Source organism: Eubalaena glacialis, unplaced genomic scaffold (genome assembly GCF_028564815.1).
Source record: "Eubalaena glacialis isolate mEubGla1 unplaced genomic scaffold, mEubGla1.1.hap2.+ XY H_1, whole genome shotgun sequence".
Taxonomy (NCBI): Eukaryota; Metazoa; Chordata; class Mammalia; order Artiodactyla; family Balaenidae; genus Eubalaena; species Eubalaena glacialis.
This window is the reverse complement of record NW_026871150.1, coordinates 226,210-245,244: the sequence shown is the minus strand read 5'-3', so window position 1 is coordinate 245,244 and position 19,035 is coordinate 226,210.

The window sequence follows — 19,035 nt, the reverse complement described above, 5'->3', positions numbered from 1 at the left end:
ACTCCTAGGGGCCTTGCTTCAGCACCCGTTTCAGTACCAGAACACTGCGTAGAACCAGGAAGCTCTGCTCCTGCGTGTATGCTGCGTGTCAACCTAGAAATTAGAGACTGATGGCACAAGGCTTGTTTTCCCGTTTTGAAAGCTCCATTCATGCGGCCTCGAAGCTACCTGAAAAGCACTGTTGTTACCGTGCTTTTACTTACAGCCGGCATGGCACATAGAAGAAAATGAGTTTTCTCGAAAGAAACCTTGTGCTTCCAGTTCCTAGTTGGAAGCTCACCCGGCTCTGCTCTATACCAAACGTGAAAGTCAATGTGAGCACTAGCCTCGAAGTAAGGCCCTGATTATGCTGGCAAAACGGGAGGCGTGCAGCAGCTCCATGAGGCCTTCATCGCTGTTCTGCTTTAGTTTCACGGTAGTAGCTTTCCAACATTCCTAGGGACTTTGCTTAAGCAACCGTTTCGGTACCAGAACACTGCGTAGAGACAGTAAGCTCTGGTCCTGCGTGTATGCTGCGTGTCAACCTAGAAATTGGAGACTGATGGCATAAGGCTTCTTTTCCCATTATGAAAGCTCCGTTCATGCGGCCTCGAAGCTACCTGAAAAGCATTGTTGTTGCCGGGGTTTTCCTCACTGCCGGCATGGTTCTGAGGAGAAAATGAGTTTTCTCCTAAGAAACCTTGGGTTTCCAGTTCCTTGTTGGATACTCACCCTGCTCTGCGCTATACCTAAAGTGAAAGTCAACGTGAGCCCAAGCTTCGAAGTAAGGCCCTGATTATCCTTGCAAAACGAGAGGCGTGCAGCAGCTCCATGAGGCCTTCATCGTTGTTCTGCTTTAGTTTCAAGGTAGTAAGCTTTTCAACACTCCTAGGGGCCTTGCTTCGGCACCCGTTTCAGTACCAGAACACTGCGTAGAACCAGGAAGCTCTGCTCCTGCGTGTATGCTGCGTGTCAACCTAGAAATTAGAGACTGACGGCACAAGGCTAGTTTTCCCATTATGAAAGCTCCGTTGATGCGGCCCCGAAGCTACCTGAAAAGCACTGTTGTTACCGTGCTTTTACTTAGAGCCGGCATGGCACATAGAAGAAAATGAGTTTTCTCGAAAGAAACCTTGTGCTTCCAGTTTCTAGTTGGAAGCTCACCCGGCTCTGCTCTATACCAAACGTGAAAGTCAATGTGAGCACTAGCCTCGAAGTAAGGCCCTGATTATCCTGGCAAAACGGGAGGCGTGCAGCAGCTCCATGAGGCCTTCATCGCTGTTCTGCTTTAGTTTCACGGTAGTAAGCTTTCCAAGACTCCTAGGGACTTTGCTTAAGCAACCGTTTCGGTACCAGAACACTGCGTAGAGACAGTAAGCTCTGGTCCTGCGTGTATGCTGCGTGTCAACCTAGAAATTGGAGACTGATGGCATAAGGCTTCTTTTCCCATTATGAAAGCTCCGTTCATGCGGCCTCGAAGCTACCTGAAAAGCATTGTTGTTGCCGGGGTTTTCCTCACTGCCGGCATGGTTCTGAGAAGAAAATGAGTTTTCTCCTAAGAAACCTTGGGTTTCCAGTTCCTTGTTGGAAGCTCACCCTGCTCTGCGCTATACCTAAAGTGAATGTCAACCTGAGCCCAAGCTTCGAAGTAAGGCCCTGATTATCCTTGCAAAACGAGAGGCATGCAGCAGCTCCATGAGGCCTTCATCGTTGTTCTGCTTTAGTTTCAAGGTAGTAAGCTTTTCAACACTCCTAGGGGCCTTGCTTCAGCACCCGTTTCAGTACCAGAACACTGCGTAGAACCAGGAAGCTCTGCTCCTGCGTGTATGCTGCGTGTCAACCTAGAAATTAGAGACTGATGGCACAAGGCTTGTTTTCCCGTTTTGAAAGCTCCATTCATGCGGCCTCGAAGCTACCTGAAAAGCACTGTTGTTACCGTGCTTTTACTTACAGCCGGCATGGCACATAGAAGAAAATGAGTTTTCTCGAAAGAAACCTTGTGCTTCCAGTTCCTAGTTGGAAGCTCACCCTGCTCTGCTCTATACCAAACGTGAAAGTCAATGTGAGCACTAGCCTCGAAGTAAGGCCCTGATTATCCTGGCAAAACGGGAGGCGTGCAGCAGCTCCATGAGGCCTTCATCGCTGTTCTGCTTTAGTTTCACGGTAGTAAGCTTTCCAAGACTCCTAGGGACTTTGCTTAAGCAACCGTTTCGGTACCAGAACACTGCGTAGAGACAGTAAGCTCTGGTCCTGCGTGTATGCTGCGTGTCAACCTAGAAATTGGAGACTGATGGCATAAGGCTTCTTTTCCCATTATGAAAGCTCCGTTCATGCGGCCTCGAAGCTACCTGAAAAGCATTGTTGTTGCCGGGGTTTTCCTCACTGCCGGCATGGTTCTGAGGAGAAAATGAGTTTTCTCCTAAGAAACCTTGGGTTTCCAGTTCCTTGTTGGAAGCTCACCCTGCTCTGCGCTATACCTAAAGTGAAAGTCAACGTGAGCCCAAGCTTCGAAGTAAGGCCCTGATTATCCTTGCAAAACGAGAGGCGTGCAGCAGCTCCATGAGGCCTTCATCGTTGTTCTGCTTTAGTTTCAAGGTAGTAAGCTTTTCAACACTCCTAGGGGCCTTGCTTCAGCACCCGTTTCAGTACCAGAACACTGCGTAGAACCAGGAAGCTCTGCTCCTGCGTGTATGCTGCGTGTCAACCTAGAAATTAGAGACTGACGGCACAAGGCTAGTTTTCCCATTATGAAAGCTCCGTTGATGCGGCCCCGAAGCTACCTGAAAAGCACTGTTGTTACCGTGCTTTTACTTAGAGCCGGCATGGCACATAGAAGAAAATGAGTTTTCTCGAAAGAAACCTTGTGCTTCCAGTTCCTAGTTGGAAGCTCACCCGGCTCTGCTCTATACCAAACGTGAAAGTCAATGTGAGCACTAGCCTCGAAGTAAGGCCCTGATTATCCTGGCAAAACGGGAGGCGTGCAGCAGCTCCATGAGGCCTTCATCGCTGTTCTGCTTTAGTTTCACGGTAGTAAGCTTTCCAAGACTCCTAGGGACTTTGCTTAAGCAACCGTTTCGGTACCAGAACACTGCGTAGAGACAGTAAGCTCTGGTCCTGCGTGTATGCTGCGTGTCAACCTAGAAATTGGAGACTGATGGCATAAGGCTTCTTTTCCCATTATGAAAGCTCCGTTCATGCGGCCTCGAAGCTACCTGAAAAGCATTGTTGTTGCCGGGGTTTTCCTCACTGCCGGCATGGTTCTGAGGAGAAAATGAGTTTTCTCCTAAGAAACCTTGGGTTTCCAGTTCCTTGTTGGAAGCTCACCCTGCTCTGCGCTATACCTAAAGTGAATGTCAACCTGAGCCCAAGCTTCGAAGTAAGGCCCTGATTATCCTTGCAAAACGAGAGGCGTGCAGCAGCTCCATGAGGCCTTCATCGTTGTTCTGCTTTAGTTTCAAGGTAGTAAGCTTTTCAACACTCCTAGGGGCCTTGCTTCAGCACCCGTTTCAGTACCAGAACACTGCGTAGAACCAGGAAGTTCTGCTCCTGCGTGTATGCTGCGTGTCAACCTAGAAATTAGAGGCTGACGGCACAAGGCTAGTTTTCCCATTATGAAAGCTCCGTTGATGCGGCCCCGAAGCTACCTGAAAAGCACTGTTGTTACCGTGCTTTTACTTACAGCCGGCATGGCACATAGAAGAAAATGAGTTTTCTCGAAAGAAACCTTGTGCTTCCAGTTCCTAGTTGGAAGCTCACCCGGCTCTGCTCTATACCAAACGTGAAAGTCAATGTGAGCACTAGCCTCGAAGTAAGGCCCTGATTATCCTGGCAAAACGGGAGGCGTGCAGCAGCTCCATGAGGCCTTCATCGCTGTTCTGCTTTAGTTTCACGGTAGTAAGCTTTCCAAGACTCCTAGGGACTTTGCTTAAGCAACCGTTTCGGTACCAGAACACTGCGTAGAGACAGTAAGCTCTGGTCCTGCGTGTATGCTGCGTGTCAACCTAGAAATTGGAGACTGATGGCATAAGGCTTCTTTTCCCATTATGAAAGCTCCGTTCATGCGGCCTCGAAGCTACCTGAAAAGCATTGTTGTTGCCGGGGTTTTCCTCACTGCCAGCATGGTTCTGAGAAGAAAATGAGTTTTCTCCTAAGAAACCTTGGGTTTCCAGTTCCTTGTTGGAAGCTCACCCTGCTCTGCGCTATACCTAAAGTGAAAGTCAACGTGAGCCCAAGCTTCGAAGTAAGGCCCTGATTATCCTTGCAAAACGAGAGGCGTGCAGCAGCTCCATGAGGCCTTCATCGTTGTTCTGCTTTAGTTTCAAGGTAGTAAGCTTTTCAACACTCCTAGGGGCCTTGCTTCAGCACCCGTTTCAGTACCAGAACACTGCGTAGAACCAGGAAGCTCTGCTCCTGCGTGTATGCTGCGTGTCAACCTAGAAATTAGAGACTGATGGCACAAGGCTTGTTTTCCCGTTTTGAAAGCTCCATTCATGCGGCCTCGAAGCTACCTGAAAAGCACTGTTGTTACCGTGCTTTTACTTACAGCCGGCATGGCACATAGAAGAAAATGAGTTTTCTCGAAAGAAACCTTGTGCTTCCAGTTCCTAGTTGGAAGCTCACCCGGCTCTGCTCTATACCAAACGTGAAAGTCAATGTGAGCACTAGCCTCGAAGTAAGGCCCTGATTATGCTGGCAAAACGGGAGGCGTGCAGCAGCTCCATGAGGCCTTCATCGCTGTTCTGCTTTAGTTTCACGGTAGTAGCTTTCCAACATTCCTAGGGACTTTGCTTAAGCAACCGTTTCGGTACCAGAACACTGCGTAGAGACAGTAAGCTCTGGTCCTGCGTGTATGCTGCGAGTCAACCTACAAATTGGAGACTGATGGCATAAGGCTTCTTTTCCCATTATGAAAGCTCCGTTCATGCGGCCTCGAAGCTACCTGAAAAGCATTGTTGTTGCCGGGGTTTTCCTCACTGCCGGCATGGTTCTGAGGAGAAAATGAGTTTTCTCCTAAGAAACCTTGGGTTTCCAGTTCTTTGTTGGATACTCACCCTGCTCTGCGCTATACCTAAAGTGAAAGTCAACGTGAGCCCAAGCTTCGAAGTAAGGCCCTGATTATCCTTGCAAAACGAGAGGCGTGCAGCAGCTCCATGAGGCCTTCATCGTTGTTCTGCTTTAGTTTCAAGGTAGTAAGCTTTTCAACACTCCTAGGGGCCTTGCTTCAGCACCCGTTTCAGTACCAGAACACTGCGTAGAACCAGGAAGCTCTGCTCCTGCGTGTATGCTGCGTGTCAACCTAGAAATTAGAGACTGACGGCACAAGGCTAGTTTTCCCATTATGAAAGCTCCGTTGATGCGGCCCCGAAGCTACCTGAAAAGCACTGTTGTTACCGTGCTTTTACTTAGAGCCGGCATGGCACATAGAAGAAAATGAGTTTTCTCGAAAGAAACCTTGTGCTTCCAGTTCCTAGTTGGAAGCTCACCCGGCTCTGCTCTATACCAAACGTGAAAGTCAATGTGAGCACTAGCCTCGAAGTAAGGCCCTGATTATCCTGGCAAAACGGGAGGCGTGCAGCAGCTCCATGAGGCCTTCATCGCTGTTCTGCTTTAGTTTCACGGTAGTAAGCTTTCCAAGACTCCTAGGGACTTTGCTTAAGCAACCGTTTCGGTACCAGAACACTGCGTAGAGACAGTAAGCTCTGGTCCTGCGTGTATGCTGCGTGTCAACCTAGAAATTGGAGACTGATGGCATAAGGCTTCTTTTGCCATTATGAAAGCTCCGTTCATGCGGCCTCGAAGCTACCTGAAAAGCATTGTTGTTGCCGGGGTTTTCCTCACTGCCGGCATGGTTCTGAGGAGAAAATGAGTTTTCTCCTAAGAAACCTTGGGTTTCCAGTTCCTTGTTGGAAGCTCACCCTGCTCTGCGCTATACCTAAAGTGAATGTCAACCTGAGCCCAAGCTTCGAAGTAAGGCCCTGATTATCCTTGCAAAACGAGAGGCGTGCAGCAGCTCCATGAGGCCTTCATCGTTGTTCTGCTTTAGTTTCAAGGTAGTAAGCTTTTCAACACTCCTAGGGGCCTTGCTTCAGCACCCGTTTCAGTACCAGAACACTGCGTAGAACCAGGAAGTTCTGCTCCTGCGTGTATGCTGCGTGTCAACCTAGAAATTAGAGGCTGACGGCACAAGGCTAGTTTTCCCATTATGAAAGCTCCGTTGATGCGGCCCCGAAGCTACCTGAAAAGCACTGTTGTTACCGTGCTTTTACTTACAGCCGGCATGGCACATAGAAGAAAATGAGTTTTCTCGAAAGAAACCTTGTGCTTCCAGTTCCTAGTTGGAAGCTCACCCGGCTCTGCTCTATACCAAACGTGAAAGTCAATGTGAGCACTAGCCTCGAAGTAAGGCCCTGATTATCCTGGCAAAACGGGAGGCGTGCAGCAGCTCCATGAGGCCTTCATCGCTGTTCTGCTTTAGTTTCACGGTAGTAAGCTTTCCAAGACTCCTAGGGACTTTGCTTAAGCAACCGTTTCGGTACCAGAACACTGCGTAGAGACAGTAAGCTCTGGTCCTGCGTGTATGCTGCGTGTCAACCTAGAAATTGGAGAGTGATGGCATAAGGCTTCTTTTGCCATTATGAAAGCTCCGTTCATGCGGCCTCGAAGCTACCTGAAAAGCATTGTTGTTGCCGGGGTTTTCCTCACTGCCGGCATGGTTCTGAGAAGAAACTGAGTTTTCTCCTAAGAAACCTTGGGTTTCCAGTTCCTTGTTGGAAGCTCACCCTGCTCTGCGCTATACCTAAAGTGAAAGTCAACGTGAGCCCAAGCTTCGAAGTAAGGCCCTGATTATCCTTGCAAAACGAGAGGCGTGCAGCAGCTCCATGAGGCCTTCATCGTTGTTCTGCTTTAGTTTCAAGGTAGTAAGCTTTTCAACACTCCTAGGGGCCTTGCTTCAGCACCCGTTTCAGTACCAGAACACTGCGTAGAACCAGGAAGTTCTGCTCCTGCGTGTATGCTGCGTGTCAACCTAGAAATTAGAGGCTGACGGCACAAGGCTAGTTTTCCCATTATGAAAGCTCCGTTGATGCGGCCCCGAAGCTACCTGAAAAGCACTGTTGTTACCGTGCTTTTACTTACAGCCGGCATGGCACATAGAAGAAAATGAGTTTTCTCGAAAGAAACCTTGTGCTTCCAGTTCCTATTTGGAAGCTCACCCGGCTCTGCTCTATACCAAACGTGAAAGTCAATGTGAGCACTAGCCTCGAAGTAAGGCCCTGATTATCCTGGCAAAACGGGAGGCGTGCAGCAGCTCCATGAGGCCTTCATCGCTGTTCTGCTTTAGTTTCACGGTAGTAAGCTTTCCAAGACTCCTAGGGACTTTGCTTAAGCAACCGTTTCGGTACCAGAACACTGCGTAGAGACAGTAAGCTCTGGTCCTGCGTGTATGCTGCGTGTCAACCTAGAAATTGGAGACTGATGGCATAAGGCTTCTTTTCCCATTATGAAAGCTCCGTTCATGCGGCCTCGAAGCTACCTGAAAAGCATTGTTGTTGCCGGGGTTTTCCTCACTGCCAGCATGGTTCTGAGAAGAAAATGAGTTTTCTCCTAAGAAACCTTGGGTTTCCAGTTCCTTGTTGGAAGCTCACCCTGCTCTGCGCTATACCTAAAGTGAAAGTCAACGTGAGCCCAAGCTTCGAAGTAAGGCCCTGATTATCCTTGCAAAACGAGAGGCGTGCAGCAGCTCCATGAGGCCTTCATCGTTGTTCTGCTTTAGTTTCAAGGTAGTAAGCTTTTCAACACTCCTAGGGGCCTTGCTTCAGCACCCGTTTCAGTACCAGAACACTGCGTAGAACCAGGAAGCTCTGCTCCTGCGTGTATGCTGCGTGTCAACCTAGAAATTAGAGACTGATGGCACAAGGCTTGTTTTCCCGTTTTGAAAGCTCCATTCATGCGGCCTCGAAGCTACCTGAAAAGCACTGTTGTTACCGTGCTTTTACTTACAGCCGGCATGGCACATAGAAGAAAATGAGTTTTCTCGAAAGAAACCTTGTGCTTCCAGTTCCTAGTTGGAAGCTCACCCGGCTCTGCTCTATACCAAACGTGAAAGTCAATGTGAGCACTAGCCTCGAAGTAAGGCCCTGATTATGCTGGCAAAACGGGAGGCGTGCAGCAGCTCCATGAGGCCTTCATCGCTGTTCTGCTTTAGTTTCACGGTAGTAGCTTTCCAACATTCCTAGGGACTTTGCTTAAGCAACCGTTTCGGTACCAGAACACTGCGTAGAGACAGTAAGCTCTGGTCCTGCGTGTATGCTGCGAGTCAACCTAGAAATTGGAGACTGATGGCATAAGGCTTCTTTTCCCATTATGAAAGCTCCGTTCATGCGGCCTCGAAGCTACCTGAAAAGCATTGTTGTTGCCGGGGTTTTCCTCACTGCCGGCATGGTTCTGAGGAGAAAATGAGTTTTCTCCTAAGAAACCTTGGGTTTCCAGTTCTTTGTTGGATACTCACCCTGCTCTGCGCTATACCTAAAGTGAAAGTCAACGTGAGCCCAAGCTTCGAAGTAAGGCCCTGATTATCCTTGCAAAACGAGAGGCGTGCAGCAGCTCCATGAGGCCTTCATCGTTGTTCTGCTTTAGTTTCAAGGTAGTAAGCTTTTCAACACTCCTAGGGGCCTTGCTTCAGCACCCGTTTCAGTACCAGAACACTGCGTAGAACCAGGAAGCTCTGCTCCTGCGTGTATGCTGCGTGTCAACCTAGAAATTAGAGACTGACGGCACAAGGCTAGTTTTCCCATTATGAAAGCTCCGTTGATGCGGCCCCGAAGCTACCTGAAAAGCACTGTTGTTACCGTGCTTTTACTTAGAGCCGGCATGGCACATAGAAGAAAATGAGTTTTCTCGAAAGAAACCTTGTGCTTCCAGTTCCTAGTTGGAAGCTCACCCGGCTCTGCTCTATACCAAACGTGAAAGTCAATGTGAGCACTAGCCTCGAAGTAAGGCCCTGATTATCCTGGCAAAACGGGAGGCGTGCAGCAGCTCCATGAGGCCTTCATCGCTGTTCTGCTTTAGTTTCACGGTAGTAAGCTTTCCAAGACTCCTAGGGACTTTGCTTAAGCAACCGTTTCGGTACCAGAACACTGCGTAGAGACAGTAAGCTCTGGTCCTGCGTGTATGCTGCGTGTCAACCTAGAAATTGGAGACTGATGGCATAAGGCTTCTTTTCCCATTATGAAAGCTCCGTTCATGCGGCCTCGAAGCTACCTGAAAAGCATTGTTGTTGCCGGGGTTTTCCTCACTGCCGGCATGGTTCTGAGGAGAAAATGAGTTTTCTCCTAAGAAACCTTGGGTTTCCAGTTCCTTGTTGGAAGCTCACCCTGCTCTGCGCTATACCTAAAGTGAATGTCAACCTGAGCCCAAGCTTCGAAGTAAGGCCCTGATTATCCTTGCAAAATGAGAGGCGTGCAGCAGCTCCATGAGGCCTTCATCGTTGTTCTGCTTTAGTTTCAAGGTAGTAAGCTTTTCAACACTCCTAGGGGCCTTGCTTCAGCACCCGTTTCAGTACCAGAACACTGCGTAGAACCAGGAAGTTCTGCTCCTGCGTGTATGCTGCGTGTCAACCTAGAAATTAGAGGCTGACGGCACAAGGCTAGTTTTCCCATTATGAAAGCTCCGTTGATGCGGCCCCGAAGCTACCTGAAAAGCACTGTTGTTACCGTGCTTTTACTTACAGCCGGCATGGCACATAGAAGAAAATGAGTTTTCTCGAAAGAAACCTTGTGCTTCCAGTTCCTAGTTGGAAGCTCACCCGGCTCTGCTCTATACCAAACGTGAAAGTCAATGTGAGCACTAGCCTCGAAGTAAGGCCCTGATTATCCTGGCAAAACGGGAGGCGTGCAGCAGCTCCATGAGGCCTTCATCGCTGTTCTGCTTTAGTTTCACGGTAGTAAGCTTTCCAAGACTCCTAGGGACTTTGCTTAAGCAACCGTTTCGGTACCAGAACACTGCGTAGAGACAGTAAGCTCTGGTCCTGCGTGTATGCTGCGTGTCAACCTAGAAATTGGAGACTGATGGCATAAGGCTTCTTTTCCCATTATGAAAGCTCCGTTCATGCGGCCTCGAAGCTACCTGAAAAGCATTGTTGTTGCCGGGGTTTTCCTCACTGCCAGCATGGTTCTGAGAAGAAAATGAGTTTTCTCCTAAGAAACCTTGGGTTTCCAGTTCCTTGTTGGAAGCTCACCCTGCTCTGCGCTATACCTAAAGTGAAAGTCAACGTGAGCCCAAGCTTCGAAGTAAGGCCCTGATTATCCTTGCAAAACGAGAGGCGTGCAGCAGCTCCATGAGGCCTTCATCGTTGTTCTGCTTTAGTTTCAAGGTAGTAAGCTTTTCAACACTCCTAGGGGCCTTGCTTCAGCACCCGTTTCAGTACCAGAACACTGCGTAGAACCAGGAAGCTCTGCTCCTGCGTGTATGCTGCGTGTCAACCTAGAAATTAGAGACTGATGGCACAAGGCTTGTTTTCCCGTTTTGAAAGCTCCATTCATGCGGCCTCGAAGCTACCTGAAAAGCACTGTTGTTACCGTGCTTTTACTTACAGCCGGCATGGCACATAGAAGAAAATGAGTTTTCTCGAAAGAAACCTTGTGCTTCCAGTTCCTAGTTGGAAGCTCACCCGGCTCTGCTCTATACCAAACGTGAAAGTCAATGTGAGCACTAGCCTCGAAGTAAGGCCCTGATTATGCTGGCAAAACGGGAGGCGTGCAGCAGCTCCATGAGGCCTTCATCGCTGTTCTGCTTTAGTTTCACGGTAGTAGCTTTCCAACATTCCTAGGGACTTTGCTTAAGCAACCGTTTCGGTACCAGAACACTGCGTAGAGACAGTAAGCTCTGGTCCTGCGTGTATGCTGCGAGTCAACCTACAAATTGGAGACTGATGGCATAAGGCTTCTTTTCCCATTATGAAAGCTCCGTTCATGCGGCCTCGAAGCTACCTGAAAAGCATTGTTGTTGCCGGGGTTTTCCTCACTGCCGGCATGGTTCTGAGGAGAAAATGAGTTTTCTCCTAAGAAACCTTGGGTTTCCAGTTCTTTGTTGGATACTCACCCTGCTCTGCGCTATACCTAAAGTGAAAGTCAACGTGAGCCCAAGCTTCGAAGTAAGGCCCTGATTATCCTTGCAAAACGAGAGGCGTGCAGCAGCTCCATGAGGCCTTCATCGTTGTTCTGCTTTAGTTTCAAGGTAGTAAGCTTTTCAACACTCCTAGGGGCCTTGCTTCAGCACCCGTTTCAGTACCAGAACACTGCGTAGAACCAGGAAGCTCTGCTCCTGCGTGTATGCTGCGTGTCAACCTAGAAATTAGAGACTGACGGCACAAGGCTAGTTTTCCCATTATGAAAGCTCCGTTGATGCGGCCCCGAAGCTACCTGAAAAGCACTGTTGTTACCGTGCTTTTACTTAGAGCCGGCATGGCACATAGAAGAAAATGAGTTTTCTCGAAAGAAACCTTGTGCTTCCAGTTCCTAGTTGGAAGCTCACCCGGCTCTGCTCTATACCAAACGTGAAAGTCAATGTGAGCACTAGCCTCGAAGTAAGGCCCTGATTATCCTGGCAAAACGGGAGGCGTGCAGCAGCTCCATGAGGCCTTCATCGCTGTTCTGCTTTAGTTTCACGGTAGTAAGCTTTCCAAGACTCCTAGGGACTTTGCTTAAGCAACCGTTTCGGTACCAGAACACTGCGTAGAGACAGTAAGCTCTGGTCCTGCGTGTATGCTGCGTGTCAACCTAGAAATTGGAGACTGATGGCATAAGGCTTCTTTTCCCATTATGAAAGCTCCGTTCATGCGGCCTCGAAGCTACCTGAAAAGCATTGTTGTTGCCGGGGTTTTCCTCACTGCCGGCATGGTTCTGAGAAGAAAATGAGTTTTCTCCTAAGAAACCTTGGGTTTCCAGTTCCTTGTTGGAAGCTCACCCTGCTCTGCGCTATACCTAAAGTGAAAGTCAACGTGAGCCCAAGCTTCGAAGTAAGGCCCTGATTATCCTTGCAAAACGAGAGGCGTGCAGCAGCTCCATGAGGCCTTCATCGTTGTTCTGCTTTAGTTTCAAGGTAGTAAGCTTTTCAACACTCCTAGGGGCCTTGCTTCAGCACCCGTTTCAGTACCAGAACACTGCGTAGAACCAGGAAGCTCTGCTCCTGCGTGTATGCTGCGTGTCAACCTAGAAATTAGAGACTGATGGCACAAGGCTTGTTTTCCCGTTTTGAAAGCTCCATTCATGCGGCCTCGAAGCTACCTGAAAAGCACTGTTGTTACCGTGCTTTTACTTACAGCCGGCATGGCACATAGAAGAAAATGAGTTTTCTCGAAAGAAACCTTGTGCTTCCAGTTCCTAGTTGGAAGCTCACCCGGCTCTGCTCTATACCAAACGTGAAAGTCAATGTGAGCACTAGCCTCGAAGTAAGGCCCTGATTATGCTGGCAAAACGGGAGGCGTGCAGCAGCTCCATGAGGCCTTCATCGCTGTTCTGCTTTAGTTTCACGGTAGTAGCTTTCCAACATTCCTAGGGACTTTGCTTAAGCAACCGTTTCGGTACCAGAACACTGCGTAGAGACAGTAAGCTCTGGTCCTGCGTGTATGCTGCGAGTCAACCTAGAAATTGGAGACTGATGGCATAAGGCTTCTTTTCCCATTATGAAAGCTCCGTTCATGCGGCCTCGAAGCTACCTGAAAAGCATTGTTGTTGCCGGGGTTTTCCTCACTGCCGGCATGGTTCTGAGGAGAAAATGAGTTTTCTCCTAAGAAACCTTGGGTTGCCAGTTCTTTGTTGGAAGCTCACCCTGCTCTGCGCTATACCTAAAGTGAAAGTCAACGTGAGCCCAAGCTTCGAAGTAAGGCCCTGATTATCCTTGCAAAACGAGAGGCGTGCAGCAGCTCCATGAGGCCTTCATCGTTGTTCTGCTTTAGTTTCAAGGTAGTAAGCTTTTCAACACTCCTAGGGGCCTTGCTTCAGCACCCGTTTCAGTACCAGAACACTGCGTAGAACCAGGAAGCTCTGCTCCTGCGTGTATGCTGCGTGTCAACCTAGAAATTAGAGACTGACGGCACAAGGCTAGTTTTCCCATTATGAAAGCTCCGTTGATGCGGCCCCGAAGCTACCTGAAAAGCACTGTTGTTACCGTGCTTTTACTTAGAGCCGGCATGGCACATAGAAGAAAATGAGTTTTCTCGAAAGAAACCTTGTGCTTCCAGTTCCTAGTTGGAAGCTCACCCGGCTCTGCTCTATACCAAACGTGAAAGTCAATGTGAGCACTAGCCTCGAAGTAAGGCCCTGATTATCCTGGCAAAACGGGAGGCGTGCAGCAGCTCCATGAGGCCTTCATCGCTGTTCTGCTTTAGTTTCACGGTAGTAAGCTTTCCAAGACTCCTAGGGACTTTGCTTAAGCAACCGTTTCGGTACCAGAACACTGCGTAGAGACAGTAAGCTCTGGTCCTGCGTGTATGCTGCGTGTCAACCTAGAAATTGGAGACTGATGGCATAAGGCTTCTTTTCCCATTATGAAAGCTCCGTTCATGCGGCCTCGAAGCTACCTGAAAAGCATTGTTGTTGCCGGGGTTTTCCTCACTGCCGGCATGGTTCTGAGGAGAAAATGAGTTTTCTCCTAAGAAACCTTGGGTTTCCAGTTCCTTGTTGGAAGCTCACCCTGCTCTGCGCTATACCTAAAGTGAATGTCAACCTGAGCCCAAGCTTCGAAGTAAGGCCCTGATTATCCTTGCAAAACGAGAGGCGTGCAGCAGCTCCATGAGGCCTTCATCGTTGTTCTGCTTTAGTTTCAAGGTAGTAAGCTTTTCAACACTCCTAGGGGCCTTGCTTCAGCACCCGTTTCAGTACCAGAACACTGCGTAGAACCAGGAAGTTCTGCTCCTGCGTGTATGCTGCGTGTCAACCTAGAAATTAGAGGCTGACGGCACAAGGCTAGTTTTCCCATTATGAAAGCTCCGTTGATGCGGCCCCGAAGCTACCTGAAAAGCACTGTTGTTACCGTGCTTTTACTTACAGCCGGCATGGCACATAGAAGAAAATGAGTTTTCTCGAAAGAAACCTTGTGCTTCCAGTTCCTAGTTGGAAGCTCACCCGGCTCTGCTCTATACCAAACGTGAAAGTCAATGTGAGCACTAGCCTCGAAGTAAGGCCCTGATTATCCTGGCAAAACGGGAGGCGTGCAGCAGCTCCATGAGGCCTTCATCGCTGTTCTGCTTTAGTTTCACGGTAGTAAGCTTTCCAAGACTCCTAGGGACTTTGCTTAAGCAACCGTTTCGGTACCAGAACACTGCGTAGAGACAGTAAGCTCTGGTCCTGCGTGTATGCTGCGTGTCAACCTAGAAATTGGAGACTGATGGCATAAGGCTTCTTTTCCCATTATGAAAGCTCCGTTCATGCGGCCTCGAAGCTACCTGAAAAGCATTGTTGTTGCCGGGGTTTTCCTCACTGCCAGCATGGTTCTGAGAAGAAAATGAGTTTTCTCCTAAGAAACCTTGGGTTTCCAGTTCCTTGTTGGAAGCTCACCCTGCTCTGCGCTATACCTAAAGTGAAAGTCAACGTGAGCCCAAGCTTCGAAGTAAGGCCCTGATTATCCTTGCAAAACGAGAGGCGTGCAGCAGCTCCATGAGGCCTTCATCGTTGTTCTGCTTTAGTTTCAAGGTAGTAAGCTTTTCAACACTCCTAGGGGCCTTGCTTCAGCACCCGTTTCAGTACCAGAACACTGCGTAGAACCAGGAAGCTCTGCTCCTGCGTGTATGCTGCGTGTCAACCTAGAAATTAGAGACTGATGGCACAAGGCTTGTTTTCCCGTTTTGAAAGCTCCATTCATGCGGCCTCGAAGCTACCTGAAAAGCACTGTTGTTACCGTGCTTTTACTTACAGCCGGCATGGCACATAGAAGAAAATGAGTTTTCTCGAAAGAAACCTTGTGCTTCCAGTTCCTAGTTGGAAGCTCACCCGGCTCTGCTCTATACCAAACGTGAAAGTCAATGTGAGCACTAGCCTCGAAGTAAGGCCCTGATTATGCTGGCAAAACGGGAGGCGTGCAGCAGCTCCATGAGGCCTTCATCGCTGTTCTGCTTTAGTTTCACGGTAGTAGCTTTCCAACATTCCTAGGGACTTTGCTTAAGCAACCGTTTCGGTACCAGAACACTGCGTAGAGACAGTAAGCTCTGGTCCTGCGTGTATGCTGCGAGTCAACCTACAAATTGGAGACTGATGGCATAAGGCTTCTTTTCCCATTATGAAAGCTCCGTTCATGCGGCCTCGAAGCTACCTGAAAAGCATTGTTGTTGCCGGGGTTTTCCTCACTGCCGGCATGGTTCTGAGAAGAAAATGAGTTTTCTCCTAAGAAACCTTGGGTTTCCAGTTCCTTGTTGGAAGCTCACCCTGCTCTGCGCTATACCTAAAGTGAATGTCAACCTGAGCCCAAGCTTCGAAGTAAGGCCCTGATTATCCTTGCAAAACGAGAGGCATGCAGCAGCTCCATGAGGCCTTCATCGTTGTTCTGCTTTAGTTTCAAGGTAGTAAGCTTTTCAACACTCCTAGGGGCCTTGCTTCAGCACCCGTTTCAGTACCAGAACACTGCGTAGAACCAGGAAGCTCTGCTCCTGCGTGTATGCTGCGTGTCAACCTAGAAATTAGAGACTGATGGCACAAGGCTTGTTTTCCCGTTTTGAAAGCTCCATTCATGCGGCCTCGAAGCTACCTGAAAAGCACTGTTGTTACCGTGCTTTTACTTACAGCCGGCATGGCACATAGAAGAAAATGAGTTTTCTCGAAAGAAACCTTGTGCTTCCAGTTCCTAGTTGGAAGCTCACCCGGCTCTGCTCTATACCAAACGTGAAAGTCAATGTGAGCACTAGCCTCGAAGTAAGGCCCTGATTATCCTGGCAAAATGGGAGGCGTGCAGCAGCTCCATGAGGCCTTCATCGCTGTTCTGCTTTAGTTTCACGGTAGTAAGCTTTCCAAGACTCCTAGGGACTTTGCTTAAGCAACCGTTTCGGTACCAGAACACTGCGTAGAGACAGTAAGCTCTGGTCCTGCGTGTATGCTGCGTGTCAACCTAGAAATTGGAGACTGATGGCATAAGGCTTCTTTTGCCATTATGAAAGCTCCGTTCATGCGGCCTCGAAGCTACCTGAAAAGCATTGTTGTTGCCGGGGTTTTCCTCACTGCCGGCATGGTTCTGAGAAGAAAATGAGTTTTCTCCTAAGAAACCTTGGGGTTCCAGTTCCTTGTTGGAAGCTCACCCTGCTCTGCGCTATACCTAAAGTGAAAGTCAACGTGAGCCCAAGCTTCGAAGTAAGGCCCTGATTATCCTTGCAAAACGAGAGGCGTGCAGCAGCTCCATGAGGCCTTCATCGTTGTTCTGCTTTAGTTTCAAGGTAGTAAGCTTTTCAACACTCCTAGGGGCCTTGCTTCAGCACCCGTTTCAGTACCAGAACACTGCGTAGAACCAGGAAGCTCTGCTCCTGCGTGTATGCTGCGTGTCAACCTAGAAATTAGAGACTGACGGCACAAGGCTAGTTTTCCCATTATGAAAGCTCCGTTGATGCGGCCCCGAAGCTACCTGAAAAGCACTGTTGTTACCGTGCTTTTACTTAGAGCCGGCATGGCACATAGAAGAAAATGAGTTTTCTCGAAAGAAACCTTGTGCTTCCAGTTCCTAGTTGGAAGCTCACCCGGCTCTGCTCTATACCAAACGTGAAAGTCAATGTGAGCACTAGCCTCGAAGTAAGGCCCTGATTATGCTGGCAATACGGGAGGCGTGCAGCAGCTCCATGAGGCCTTCATCGCTGTTCTGCTTTAGTTTCACGGTAGTAAGCTTTCTAACATTCCTAGGGACTTTGCTTAAGCAACCGTTTCGGTACCAGAACACTGCGTAGAGACAGTAAGCTCTGGTCCTGCGTGTATGCTGCGTGTCAACCTAGAAATTGGAGACTGATGGCATAAGGCTTCTTTTGCCATTATGAAAGCTCCGTTCATGCGGCCTCGAAGCTACCTGAAAAGCATTGTTGTTGCCGGGGTTTTCCTCACTGCCGGCATGGTTCTGAGAAGAAAATGAGTTTTCTCCTAAGAAACCTTGGGTTTCCAGTTCCTTGTTGGAAGCTCACCCTGCTCTGCGCTATACCTAAAGTGAAAGTCAACGTGAGCCCAAGCTTCGAAGTAAGGCCCTGATTATCCTTGCAAAACGAGAGGCGTGCAGCAGCTCCATGAGGCCTTCATCGTTGTTCTGCTTTAGTTTCAAGGTAGTAAGCTTTTCAACACTCCTAGGGGCCTTGCTTCAGCACCCGTTTCAGTACCAGAACACTGCGTAGAACCAGGAAGCTCTGCTCCTGCGTGTATGCTGCGTGTCAACCTAGAAATTAGAGACTGACGGCACAAGGCTAGTTTTCCCATTATGAAAGCTCCGTTGATGCGGCCCCGAAGCTACCTGAAAAGCACTGTTGTTACCGTGCTTTTACTTAGAGCCGGCATGGCACATAGAAGAAAATGAGTTTTCTCGAAAGAAACCTTGTGCTTCCAGTTCCTAGTTGGAAGCTCACCCGGCTCTGCTCTATACCAAACGTGAAAGTCAATGTGAGCACTAGCCTCGAAGTAAGGCCTTGATTATCCTGGCAAAATGGGAGGCGTGCAGCAGCTCCATGAGGCCTTCATCGCTGTTCTGCTTTAGTTTCACGGTAGTAAGCTTTCCAAGACTCCTAGGGACTTTGCTTAAGCAACCGTTTCGGTACCAGAACACTGCGTAGAGACAGTAAGCTCTGGTCCTGCGTGTATGCTGCGTGTCAACCTAGAAATTGGAGACTGATGGCATAAGGCTTCTTTTCCCATTATGAAAGCTCCGTTCATGCGGCCTCGAAGCTACCTGAAAAGCATTGTTGTTGCCGGGGTTTTCCTCACTGCCGGCATGGTTCTGAGGAGAAAATGAGTTTTCTCCCAAGAAACCTTGGGTTGCCAGTTCTTTGTTGGAAGCTCACCCTGCTCTGCGCTATACCTAAAGTGAAAGTCAACGTGAGCCCAAGCTTCGAAGTAAGGCCCTGATTATCCTTGCAAAACGAGAGGCGTGCAGCAGCTCCATGAGGCCTTCATCGTTGTTCTGCTTTAGTTTCAAGGTAGTAAGCTTTTCAACACTCCTAGGGGCCTTGCTTCAGCACCCGTTTCAGTACCAGAACACTGCGTAGAACCAGGAAGCTCTGCTCCTGCGTGTATGCTGCGTGTCAACCTAGAAATTAGAGACTGACGGCACAAGGCTAGTTTTCCCATTATGAAAGCTCCGTTGATGCGGCCCCGAAGCTACCTGAAAAGCACTGTTGTTACCGTGCTTTTACTTAGAGCCGGCATGGCACATAGAAGAAAATGAGTTTTCTCGAAAGAAACCTTGTGCTTCCAGTTCCTAGTTGGAAGCTCACCCGGCTCTGCTCTATACCAAACGTGAAAGTCAATGTGAGCACTAGCCTCGAAGTAAGGCCCTGATTATCCTGGCAAAACGGGAGGCGTGCAGCAGCTCCATGAGGCCTTCATCGCTGTTCTGCTTTAGTTTCACGGTAGTAAGCTTTCCAAGACTCCTAGGGACTTTGCTTAAGCAACCGTTTCGGTACCAGAACACTGCGTAGAGACAGTAAGCTCTGGTCCTGCGTGTATGCTGCGTGTCAACCTAGAAATTGGAGACTGATGGCATAAGGCTTCTTTTGCCATTATGAAAGCTCCGTTCATGCGGCCTCGAAGCTACCTGAAAAGCATTGTTGTTGCCGGGGTTTTCCTCACTGCCGGCATGGTTCTGAGAAGAAAATGAGTTTTCTCCTAAGAAACCTTGGGTTTCCAGTTCCTTGTTGGAAGCTCACCCTGCTCTGCGCTATACCTAAAGTGAATGTCAACCTGAGCCCAAGCTTCGAAGTAAGGCCCTGATTATCCTTGCAAAACGAGAGGCATGCAGCAGCTCCATGAGGCCTTCATCGTTGTTCTGCTTTAGTTTCAAGGTAGTAAGCTTTTCAACACTCCTAGGGGCCTTGCTTCAGCACCCGTTTCA